Source organism: Medicago truncatula, chromosome 5, assembly GCF_003473485.1.
Source record: "Medicago truncatula cultivar Jemalong A17 chromosome 5, MtrunA17r5.0-ANR, whole genome shotgun sequence".
NCBI classification, from domain to species: domain Eukaryota; kingdom Viridiplantae; phylum Streptophyta; class Magnoliopsida; order Fabales; family Fabaceae; genus Medicago; species Medicago truncatula.
Genome location: NC_053046.1, coordinates 24,351,754 through 24,364,169, shown reverse-complemented (window position 1 = coordinate 24,364,169; position 12,416 = coordinate 24,351,754). Strand labels below are relative to the sequence as shown.

The 12,416-nt window shown below is 37.0% G+C and overlaps 1 non-coding gene across 1 annotated transcript; it reads right to left on the bottom strand.

Moving 5' to 3' along the window:
• Window positions 1-696: 696 nt before the first annotated feature.
• Window positions 697-803, bottom strand: LOC120580756 (small nucleolar RNA R71). The gene has a single exon (XR_005646514.1). It is a non-coding gene; the product is annotated as a small nucleolar RNA R71 (small nucleolar RNA).
• Window positions 804-12,416: the final 11,613 nt, after the last annotated feature.

Genomic DNA, 12,416 nt, shown 5'->3' with positions numbered 1-12,416 from the left:
TCTAATCATCATCAAAGGTTAATTGAATTAAACTACTCCCTGTCGGAACGATACTATTTTCATACTACTTCGGTAAGACCGTACACTTGCGGTTTTATCCCATCAAGTTTTTGGCGCCGCTGCCGGGGAGTAAACTAATTTAATTAACTCTTTCTTTTTGATTAGAACTCCTTCTTCTCCCTCTTTTCTTCTACTTCTTTCTTTCTTTGTATTACCATTAACTTCTTGGGTTCTCGATTTCTTATGCGAAGAAGTAAAAGTCTCGGAGAATTTATCCCTGAGATCGAAAGATATTAGCATAAGAAAAAGAGAGAGGCACAAAATAATACTGCTATGGCTGAACGCACTCTCAAAGAGTATGCAACTCCTTCAACGGAGGAGCCACAAGCTATTATCGTGTACCCAACGGTTGAGGGTAACAACTTCGAGATCAAGCCTGCACTACTCAATTTGGTGCAGCAAAATCAGTTTTCTGGATCACCCACTGAGGATCCAAATCTCCATATTTCTTCCTTCCTTAGACTCAGTGGCACTATAAAAGAGAACCAAGAAGCCATAAGACTTCATCTCTTTCCCTTTTCCTTAAGGGATAGAGCTAGCGCTTGGTTCCATTCCCTAGAAGTCGGTTCCATCACTTCATGGGATCAAATGAGGCGAGCATTCCTTGCCCGATTCTTTCCCCCTTCTAAAACCGCCAAACTAAGAGACCAAATCATGCGGTTCAACCAAAAAGATGGGGAGTCTCTCTATGATGCGTGGGAGCGTTTCAAGGAAATGGTTAGACTTTGTCCCCACCATGGTTTGGAAAAGTGGCTCATAGTCCACACTTTTTATAATGGCTTAACATATACCACTAAGATGTCTGTTGATGCAGCTGCAGGTGGAGCACTAATGAATAAGAACTACACGGAGGCTTATGCTTTGATTGAAGACATGGCTCAGAATCACTACCAATGGACCAACGAAAGAGCCATCACCGCTTCCACACCCTCCAAAAAGGAGGCAGGTATGTACGAGGTCTCTGATTATGATCACCTTGCTTCTAAGGTTGATGCCTTAACTCAAAAATTTGAAAAACTTAATGTTAATGCTGTCACACCTTCTCCTACATCTCCTCCTTGTGAAATCTGTGGTATATTTGGTCATATCGGTGTTGATTGTCAGTTAGGTAGTGCTACTAATAGTATTGAGCAATTGAACTATGCTCAATACAACCAAGGAACGAGGCCAAATCAAAACTTTTACAAAAACCCTCAAGGTTCCTATGGACAAGTAGCACCACCTGGCTATACAAACAACCAGAGGGTGGCTCAGAAATCAAGTTTGGAAATTTTGTTGGAAAATTGCATGATGAATCAAAATAAACAACTTCAAGAACTAAAAAACCAAACAGGATTTCTGAACGACTCTCTATCCAAACTCACCACCAAGGTTGATTCTATCGCCACACACACCAAAATGCTCGAAACCCAAATCTCCCAAGTGGCCCAACAAGTGGCCACCTCTTCTCAAACACCAGGAGTCTTTCCCAGTCGACCTGAAATAAACCCCAAAGCTCATGTCAATGCTATTTCTCTTGGGGGTAGTAAGTTAGAAGAGACCGTTGCTAAAGCCAAAAGTGTCAAGGGAGAGAATGTTAAGCTTCTAGGTGAGAAGGATGCGATAAAGAAACCACTTGACAAGAACAAAGCCCTTTCCCCATTAAGGCTCGTTAAGCTTAACTTGGAGGCTCGATTTAATAAATTCTTAAACATACTTAAAAAGATTTGCGTTCAGATTCCCTTTGCTGAAGCTTTGTCTCGTATGCCTCTATATGCCAAGTTTTTAAAAGACATTTTTTCAAAGAAGAAGGCTATAGAGAAAAATGAGATAATAGCTTTCACAAGAGAAAAAAGTGCAATCATCAAGAAGCCACCTCCAAAGCTTAGAGATCCAGGAAGTTTTGCCATCCCTTGTGTGATAGGGAGTGAAACCTTAAACCGAGCCTTATGTCATTTAGGAGCTAGTGTTAGTTTGTTGCCCTTACCCCTCTTTAAAAGGCTGGGGATGGGAGAGTTAAAGCCTACCGAAACAACATTAAAGTTAGCCGATCGTTCTGATATCCAACCTGTCGGATATGTTGAGGACATCCCCGTTAAAATAGAAGGGATATACATCCCAACTGATTTCATGGTGCTTGACATAGATGAGGACAACGAGTGCCCTATAATTTTAGGACGGACCTTTCTCGCCACTGCGGGTGCTATAGTAGATGTTCAGAATGGTAGGATTGTTTTTCAAGTAAGTGATGAGCTGATAGGGTTTGAGTTAGAGAATTTTATGAAAGGTCCCGCTCTCTATTCTTGTAACATGATTAAAGGTCATGATGTGAAAGAACGCTCATTAGCGTCATCTACACAATATGACCTCTTTGATCCCTTCTAAGGACACTTTCTTAAAACGTCAAGCTAATGACTATAAAGAAGCGCTTCGTGGGAGGCAACCCACGCATTTAACTGCTTTTGTTTTGTTTTGTTGTTTTGTTTTTAATTGTTTTGTAGGTAATTGTCCGAGCATGATTCGAGAAAACGGAAAATTTTGAAGTCAATTTATCCAGAACCTTGGCACGGCCCGTGCTCACACTGGCACGGCCGTGCCAGACCTTGCCTTCCAAAAACCATTCCACAATCCAGGGAGTTGGCACGGCCCGTGCTAAGGCTGGCACGGCCGTGCTCGACTCCAGGTATAGTTTTACCTCACCTTTCATCTTCTTCATCCCCCATTCTCAACCACAAACATCTCTCATCCTTCCATTTTTCTCTAAAACCTCTATAACCACAAAACCTGAAAACTCCATATCTCCCTCAAAACTTCACCAATTCACACCATTTCTTTACCCCATCAATCACAAACACCATTCCAATCATAACACACCATTGAAAAACAACTTTCATCCATCCAAACCAAAATCACCCAAATTCGTCACCCCCATTAACCTAACCCAAAACCCACAAATTCATCACCAAACTCCACAACCCAACTCTTAAAACTCACTTAACCCTTAACCCCATCACTAAACCAACCTTTACCACCATCACAAAAGGTCAAACCAAGGTTAAGGATTATGGCATCTAGGAAAGGTGGAGCAAGCTCTTCCGGAGGACCACAATCAAAGAAGAAAACGCAAGCCAAGCATCATGGCATAATCTTCAAAGACACCAAGCAAAGGGACAGGTATAAGACTCTTATCTCTAAACTTTTGCACCCTTGTCGATATCCCGATTCTTATACTTTGAGTGTACTAGGACTAAGGGATAATGTGTTTAGCTTACTAGGAAAGTTAGGATGGGTTGATATGCTTAGACCTATGAAAGGTTTTGAAAATTTTACTTACGAATTCTTAAGTTCTATTGAATTTACGAAGGATAAAGTGAACTTTGATAACCCCGACCATAGAGTCTCCTTCCGACTTTTGAATATGGATTACGAGATGTCTCTTGAAAATTTTTGTTTAGAGATGGACTTCGCAAATGCGGGGTTCATCCATGACTCTTGGAATCCAAATCTAAAGTCGGAAGACTATGACCCCACACTCTTTTGGAAACGCATTACCGGGTTAAGGCAATATAATCCTCGCAACAATAAGGCTAGTAACATTCACAACCCAGTGCTTAGATACCTCCAAAGAGTCATGGCTTGTACCATTTGGGGTAGAAAAAAGAGGTAGGAACAACTAGGACGGATGAACTCTTTATGCTTTGGGCAATGCTTAGTAACAACCCCGTTCATACTTGCTTTTACCTACTTGATTACCTTTCCTCCATAGGTGCTAGACCTGATAATAGAGCTGAGATAGTAGTTGGTGGTATCATTACCTTCATCGCTAGGAAGTTTGGAGTGGGTGAGGAAGAGGGGATAAATCCAATTGAGGGCAACAATAGGCTTAATATTGAAACCCTTGTTGCTATGAATTTCATTAAGATTCACCCACCATGACCTATGCACTTCAACTTCGTATACCTCTTTTGTTTCTATTTCCTAACCCATCTCGGACTAACACCGAGGTGGAGGCAAATTTGTTGTATGTTGGTGATGGATTACAGGTACATGAAGAGCATAATCAAGGTGAAGAGGAAGGTGCAAACGTGCACCATGAAGAGGAACCCCATGACCATAATGCCGACAATGAAAGATGGGCATGGATGCAAACTGAGGTACAAAGGATAAGCACCGAGCAACAAAGGCAAGGTGTTGAATTATCCGGGCTAAGAAATGACGTCCTAAGGGGCAACCGCATATCCGAAGAGAATAACCAAATGCTTCGGCACATGATGCAACACTTCCACCTCCAAGGTCCTCCCTATGGACCTCAATAAAAATGTGAGCTTTCCTCTTCCTCTCTTTCACCTTATCTCTTCAATCTCTATCTCACTACTTCTTCTCCTTCCCCTCTTTCTTCTATTTTGAATCATTGATGACAATGCTTCTCCTAAGTGTGGGGGGAGCCTAATAAAGTGTCTTTAGTCGTAGTGTTTCCAAACTCCCTTGAACTTTATTCTTTTGTTTCGTTTTATTGTAAAAGGCATGAATAAGCAGCTTGTTTTTATTATTTTATTATGACATAAATTTTTTGTCTCTTCAATGGTCGTTTCTTGTACATGAAAGTGATTTCTTGTGTTGTAAGTGTTCTGCTATACCCACATCAAGTTTTATTGTGAAAATTCTCCAATGAGAAAAGCACCTAGTTGCAATCCTTGAGTAAGTGTATGAATAGGTATTTTAAGGAACACGTTCTAACTTTAATGGTAACTTGGACCCTAAAAAATCTTCAGAGTAAAAGTAGTATAAGTTTGTGTGGGAATAATTCTAATGTGCTATAATGTGTAAACCAAAATGGGGCAGAAGAATATCACCAACACGTGGAGGAAAGGATACTCTCTCACTGACTTCCTAAATGTGGTGATGACTTCTCAAAACAAATTGTGCTCGAATAAAACCCTCTAAAAAAGAGGAACTTCCTAAGTGAAGATGAATAAAGTTGTAGCACTACTTAGGGTGATCATGGAAACTTGGAGGAAAGGATACCCGCTCGCGGACTTCCAATGTGAAATGATAGCCCCTAGGCATCTACAAGCCCCCAAGTATCTAAATTGCCAAATCTATCTAAGTAACTCCCATCTCTCTTATATGAAATGAAGAAAGGATTTTTCTCGGTCACTTTAGTGTTAAGGTTAGAACCTCTTCCTCATAATATCTATCTTATACAGGAGCAAGAAAATGGTTGGACTACACACACACACTCACTTAAGACTTGTTGTTGGGTTGAATAAAGTTCACAAGGAATACTTGAAGTTGTGATTAGTGTACATTGAAATGAAACCTTGAAAGAGACATAAGATTTTATTTCAATTGTCATATATTAATCCTTTTGTTGCTGCCATGTCTATGCCTTTTGCTTGAGGACAAGCAAAGATTCAAGTGTGGGGGAGTTTGATGAGTCATTTATTACCTATTTTTATATGTTATTTAGTTTAATTTTAATTAGATTTTATTTTATTTGATATTAGTATTATTTCCTTTTTAGGATAGTTTACTACAAATTGCATTCTATTTTATTTCAGGAAAGAATATTGGATGGATTGAATCTTGGAGCAAAAGAAAGGGACTTGGAGCTGATTCAATGCAAAAATACAAAGATTGAGAGACAAAAATATGTCTCCCCAAAGTCAGAAGCTTGGCACGGCCCGTGCTAGCATTGGCACGGCCGTGCCACCCTCTAGAGTCACTTTCACTGCTTTTGCTTAGATTTTAAGCTACTCTATTTTAGCTCGCAGTTTCTTATGGAACATTCCAGTAATGTAATTGCTTAGATTTTAAGTCGAATGTATGCTATAAATAGAGTAGCTAGCCATCACAAATATTCATCTTTACTTGGAATTCAAGAAGTGACAATTGCTTTTCTAATTAAAGTTCTTTTCTTTTCCTTTATTTTCTTGTCATTTACTTTTATGCTTTCTCTCTTCTCCCCCATGTCTACGATGAACATGAGTGAGTAGACTTCTCCTTGTCTTGGGATTGTTGGATAAGTCTAAATGACCTAATCCTAATCAAACCAAGCTCTAAGCCTTAATCTTATGTAACCCTAATTTCTTATCTAAATTCACCGCTTAAACATGGATCAACCATTATCAAACTGTGGAAACAAAAATGGAGGGTTTGATAATTTTTCATCCATCATCTCAAATATCAATTCATAAAATGAAAGTGGAACTTTGATATTCGAACAAGTGAATTTAGACAAGGATTGCAAAGGCAGCGAAATAGTCTTTGCAATCTTTGAGACATATAGTTTCGATCTTCAAGGGAACTAATAATAATCAAGTCAGCGAAATAGGCTTGGTTGTTAGAGGAACCAAAATCTAATAGTAATCAAGTCAGCGAAATAGGCTTGGTTGCTAAAGGAACAAAAGAGAAACTGTCTTGAGAAATTAGGTCTAACATAACGTTATAAGCTTATAGTTTGGTTTGTGAAGGACTTGTCATTTGGATGAATCGACGATCCCAAGGCTCCTTTTATATTATTACTTTTCAATCGCTTGAAAACCCCAACTTACAAGTCTTTTCTCCTCTAATCATCATCAAAGGTTAATTGAATTAAACTACTCCCTGTCGGAACGATACTCTTTTCATACTACTTCGGTAAGACCGTACACTTGCGGTTTTATCCCATCAACCACTTAGTAGCCAAAAAGTGAGGAAACCTCAAATGTTTGTACTATATGCAAGGAGACCGGCATTCATTGTATTAACTCGGTCATTTTATGTTAAATCCAATATATGTTTTAAATTGTGTGAAGACATGGAATGGATCAAGGCATATTTTGTTTAATGAGAGAAACATACTTGACCACAAATAGCCTACCTTGTGAGAAGAGCGAGTATTTGTTAACCCACTTGAGCCAAATGAAGCAAGGTCCTCAATTATGAACTGTCAATTCATAAGCACAATGTTTGATGAATTTGCCTTAATTTTTTCAAAATCCAGTTCATTTTTGTTGCACTAACGGACCTTGATATGTTTCAATTGTTGAACCCTAAACCTTCATTGTTATTTGTCCCTTTTTGCCATAGATTAAGGGAACATTCAAATAGGGTATGTTTTTATTCAAGTTGGGGAGAAAAAGGTAGATGTCATAATTTGTCAAGTAAATTGGTGTAATTAGAAGTTTTTGATCAAGACAACATTGTTTGTAAATGCAAAAAGAAAAGAGAAAAAGAAAAATGTGTACATGATAAAGAAAAGAAAAGAAGAAAAAGAAAAATCCAAAAATAGAATAAGTTGTCAAGATCAAGGTGTATCATGTTTAAACACCGTTGTTTAGGGAATTCTAGTAAATTTGTCTTTTGAATGTAAATAGAAGGAATGTTCCCTTATGCTTGGCCATTTGAATTCAATTGCCCCACAAATGTCAATTCTTTTGTAGCCTAGCCAAGTTACAACCCTCAAAGACCTTTTGATCCATGTTTTTATGCCTTTTGAAATGATAATTGGATGGACATATAACTTCATGTGGATGTTAACTTGATTGCCGGATGTGTGCTCATAACCCTCACTCATTTGATTTCAATTATTTATCTACTTACAAAAAAGTGTGTTAGGTGTGGTTCGTGAATGAATGTTTTATTGACTTGAACTATTTGACATGAACTTTGTGCGTAGGACTCATTTCATATTTGTGGTAGAATCCTAGATTGATTGGAAACTCAGACTTGCCCGCGCATTCACTTTGAATCATTCATCTGAAAATGTTTTCAAACCTTTTTGTACTTGTGTCTTGTCATATTAACTTGTTTGATTTTCAATCTTTTGTTTGAGGACACACAAAGAGTTAAGTTGGGGAGAGTTTGATAAGTGCTAGGAAGTGTTAAATTCATGATATATTTTAGGCACTTTTGTTACTTGTTTTGCAAGTTATTGAGGGAAAAGCCGAGAGATAAATGATTATTGCCCTTTTACGCTTTATTTATCTTACTTCACCCATTTGCGCAGGATTTGAACTCAAGACATCAGGCGAAGAGCAAAAATGAAGAAAAAGTACAAAGAGGCAAGAAATGATGTTACTCGCCTCCAACTCGCCATGGCTAGCAGAAAAGGCGAGCAATTCCAGTGAGCATCAAAGATCCTTCGCCACCAACTCGTAATGGCGAGTGGAAGGCGAGAGAACTCGCCATGGCAAATGTGTGTACTCGCGAGGCGAGTTAGGGCGGTTTAACTCTTCACAGATGACTTGGCACAAACCCAATGGTGAAGGAACCTCAACTCGCCATGGCGAATGAAGGAGCTCGCGAGGTGAGTTGATACAAAATCAGAATTCTATAAATAGCCCACTCAACCATTTCATTGATATACTTAGTTTTTATCTTAGTTTTTCATAGTTTTCACTTGTAACATTCTTAGAGAGAGAGATAGGGCTTGTTCTTCATAGAGTGAGAGTGATAGAAAGTGGATTCTTCATCTTTTGTTGAGAAATCACAAGTTGTAATGAATCTTGCTTCTTCAATTCATTCTTGCAAGGCTTCCATGACAATGAGTAGCTAAACCTCCTTTGTTGGGATTAGAGGTACTTGACCTTAGCTTAACTTGTAATCTTTTGATCTATAAATATATGGTTATAGCATTTGATTTGATATTGATGTTATTCTTGCACTTTAATGTTTATCTTTGATTTAATTGTGATTGAGAAATACTTTTGAATCTAGGTTTAGAATAACCATCTATCAAAACATAGGTTTTAGACATGGAATCGATGTTTTGATAATCACCTTGTGTATCCAAACCTAAAGCTTTCTTATCATTCAATAGATTGAGAAATTATCGATTGAACGATAAGATCGACTCTTGAATCATTCAATAGTTTGAGACATCGACAATTGAATGATACAATTGATTTCACAATATTGTTTGGACACGAATAGTGTTGTCGAGGGATACGTGATAATATCAAAGAAAAGCTAGAATCCATGTACGGTCATTAGGTTACGTGTGACGCTTGATCAAGGAACTCTAATCCTAACAAGTTTTACGCCCTATTAATCTCAACTTTATCATTTGCAACTTAGTTATTCAAACAAATAACAAATTATCGTTTAACTTAGAATGATATTTGGTGTCGAACGGTCCGCAATATCGCACTAGTCCCTAAGGAGACGATACAAATACTTACAATTGTTTGATTCAAAAATACTACATCAAACAGTGCAGGGATTTGCAAAGGGAAAGACGAACTCAAAATGCAAGAAATCGGAGGCAAAATATGAGCACCAAGCAAAGACAACAAGAATTGTCTAGAAGGCGAACAAATTATAGACAATCAAAAGAAAGGGGAAAACTGTAACACCCCGTTTCCCAAATTCAATTAAATAATAAATAATCATACATCAGAGTAACTCACCAAACGGGCATGCTACACTACATTTCAAAATTTCTTAAATAGATTATAAAACTATTCAATAAAACCACAACTTAATAATTTCATCAAAACCTTGCAGCGGAATATTTTCAACCTTTAAATAACACCACATCCAACTAATTAATTCTCCAATAATTAATTCTTGGCATAAAGCCTCAACGACATAAATCCAACAGACAACCAAAAGGGCTACATCATCAAGTTCCAAAAATTGATACATAAGGAATGAAAGCAATAAATAAATCCCATCTCGTACGTATCAGAGCCCTAGACACTTTGAGCCACCACCAACTACTCAGGATCACCTGCAAGTTACCCATAGGAAGGGCAACATTTTCAAGCAGAAGGGGTGAGATTCACAACAATAATATAGATAATGAATGCATCAATTGAATCTAACACCCTATCATAATAATTCATCAACAATATATAAATATCATCATTTTCAATTTCATCAATAATGGTAATTAAAAACCAACTCAACGACTCATGCAACTCATCACCTCTCCACTAAGACTCCTCTAACAACACCCATGCATGTGGTACCATAATCAGGACCGTAGCCCTCACCGCTGTAGAATGGTTAAAGCATTCATTTTCAGGACATAAGTCCTCACCACTGACACCACTTTGAGCAACTAGTGCTCCACCACTTTGAACGACAAGGCGTTCCAGAGTCGAAGCTCTCCCACTTTTATGCTTATGCAACTGACCCACTTGTGTATATCTACATACAACCCAACCTATGCATATATATGTATATGACTCACCACTCCAATTACAACATTCATGTATGACTTAATTAAATAAAAGCATACATCCAGCCAGCATCAATTCGTTATAACCAATTTAGAACATCCAGAAAATACACCATTATAAAAGTCATGCTTAATCATCAAGATAAATCAACCATCAACAACAGAATCAATCAAACAAATACTGGGCAACTCGCCTCGCGAGCACATCTACTGCCTATGGCGAGCTCAGAAAACAGGACACTCGCCATGGCGATTCCAGGCGAACTCGAGGCGAACAAAAATATGGTGCTCTCGGGAGTTTTGACATTTTTCTCACTAATTCAACAATTCTAAGCTCCCTATTCATCTTTTAAATCTAAAACTTGCTCCAGTCCTGTCTAAAATTATCTAGGTACATAAAACTACCCACAATACGGCTTATAACAACACTTTAAAAATTCAGTTTTCCTCACAGGTACTCGCCATGGCGAGTTGTCTCACTCGCGAGGTGAGCCATGAAGTTTCTCACTCGCCTTGGCGAGCAAAGGCTACTCGTGAGGCGAGCGATGAACTTCTGTACGGGCAGAATGCAGGTTTTTCCCAAAAATCCCATTTTCCTCCAATTCACTCCCGAAATCAGTTTACAGATATGCAATGAAAGGTTATATGCACTCAGAACCCATTTCTAACATCAATATAACATTCCCTACTCTCAAAACCCATTAATTTAACAAAATCTAACTTCTCCCAATTCTCTCATAAACTTGTTAAAAACAAAATCAGAATTCAGAACCTATACAATTGCGGTAAACCTCACCCTTACCTTAGAATTGCAGAAAAATAATCACAGCAACTTGGTTCTTGGCTCTACTTGCTCTTCTCTCCCTTTTCTCCCAAAAGTTGATTTTCACGTAAAAACGTTTTCTGACTTTTCTCTTTTCTGAACTCCCAAAACGTAACTTCCCTACTTTTCATTAAACTCCCCCTTAATTCTATTAAATATTAATTAACTCCCCACACTCCAAAATAATACTAATTCTCACTTATTCTAATTATTATTAAAATAAACTATATAGTAAAATCTAACACACCATAAAATCTACAAATATAATTTTAAAATCACATATAAGACTCCACATAAATCCAAAATAATTAAAATAACGACTAGGGCGTTACAAAAACAACCTCAGACAACAAGTGAAACAAACAGAGATCACATGATGCCATTTAATGATTTGACAAATTTAAATTTTACATCGTCACATGTTCAAGGAACACATGACAATAAGGCTGGAACAAGTAGTCGTCGACGAATCAATCACACCACATCTGGTTAGTGATAAAGAAAAAATATTGTTTCTTAATTTGTTTCAAGCTTACTTCAAATTACAAATACTTATAACAATTTACAATATATTAATCATTTTTAATAAAATAACCTTCGTACTTTCTATTAAAACTTACATATCACCATTTTGTTTCAGCATATTTTCAAGGAACTCATGATAATGAGGCTGGACCAAGTAATCGTCGATGATTCAATCACACCACATCTGGTTAGTGACATAATATAATTGTTTCTTAATTTATTTCAAGCTTACTTCAATTACAAATACTTATATAAGAATATACATTATATTACTCATTTTTAATAAATTAACCTTTGTGCTTTAATTTCTACTACAACTTATATACCGTCATATTGATTCAGGATATTTTCAAGGAACTCATGACAATGAAGCGGGACCAAGTAGAAGAAATAGTGATGACACTACAGATGGTAAGCACCATATTTTGTAACAATTACTTAGTTAAATTTAGTAATTATATATCTTTATAATTAGTAATATTTAGCCACATTCTCCTAATAAGAATTCACTATATTTTTTCAGAGACTCCAACATCAAATGTCGTCTCCGACACCACACCTAACGACGCAACATGGTATTACTATCAAGGTACAACTAAAGTTATGTATTATCAAAAAATATTAGTAAACAAGTATGAATTTTTATTTTTCTTATTAACATTTTAGACTTATTATTCACAATTCACAATTTTAAGTTATTATTGCGTCGATTTCTCCAACTTTTTTAAACTTTTTTGCTTTATACCATTGTTTAAACATACTAATAACAACTAGCCAATGAACAATTTACTCTAGAAAAAACTATTTTAATTCATATATTAAATTAAAAGTGTGCCTATACCAAAACAAAAAAATAATTAA